Source organism: Loa loa (genome assembly GCF_000183805.2).
Source record: "Loa loa unplaced genomic scaffold supercont3.515, whole genome shotgun sequence".
Lineage (NCBI taxonomy): Eukaryota > Metazoa > Nematoda > Chromadorea > Rhabditida > Onchocercidae > Loa > Loa loa.
Window position 1 is genome coordinate 21,787 of NW_018108695.1, and position 1,009 is coordinate 22,795.

The window sequence follows — 1,009 nt, forward strand, 5'->3', positions numbered from 1 at the left end:
TAGAGAGAGAGAGAGAGAGAGAGAGAGAGAGAGAGGGAGGGATGAGTAAGAGAAAGAATTGAAAAGTATATTAGCTTAATATGAACTCACTTGCATTACGTTTCTTTTTGATAATTAATCAGCTAATATCAGCAATTTATTTTGCCCTCGGGATATGAATCGTTCGGATATTCTCTTCGTGATAACTTGCTTTCCCTCAGGTGTAACTTTCCTGTGATAACAATAAGCATAAACAGTGATAATCTTCAGGCTAGATTAGTATTCATTGATAAAAATTGTTAATTAATGATTTGCTATAGCATTTGGGCATTTGATAATAATAATAATAATAATGCTTCATTAATGGGGGTAGAAAAAGAGAAAAAAGAAAAAATGAAATGATAAATTTACACCTTAATGATAAGTAAATTGAAGGAAAAATTTAAAAAAAAAAAGCCAAAGAAAAAGAAAAGATGCTTTATTACTTTGAAATTAATGCAAAATGAAATTACAAAAAGGAAAAAAAAATTTTTTTTTAAAGAGAAAGTTTCTCTTTTTTTTGAAAGAAAAAAAAGTTTTCCTTTCTCTTTTTTCCTTTTTTTTCTTTGGTTAATTAAGAAATTTGCAAATTAATTACAAAAATTTGTATTCTTTTACTTAAATGAAAAAAGTAAAAGGTAAAAAAAAAAAGTCAAAACGCAATTTTGACCTTTTCAATTTGCTGCTTTCTTTTTTTTTATTTCTTTTCCACTTCTTTTTTTTCGTTTTTACTTAAAAATTAACATTTGAAAATTATCAATTTAGATGAGAATTATTGAGATTTACCTTCATTCTTCACCCCCTCCCCCTTTCACACATATTGCCCTTTAACCTTTCCATTATCCTTAGGCTACTCTCATATGTTTTACGAGAATAAATTATGCCTTAAGGGTTTTATTTACAATTGCTGAATAACATATCATATCATCCAAGAAAATAATAAATTATCAAAACTGTTTGATACAATTGAATGTCACATTTTTCTCTGTCG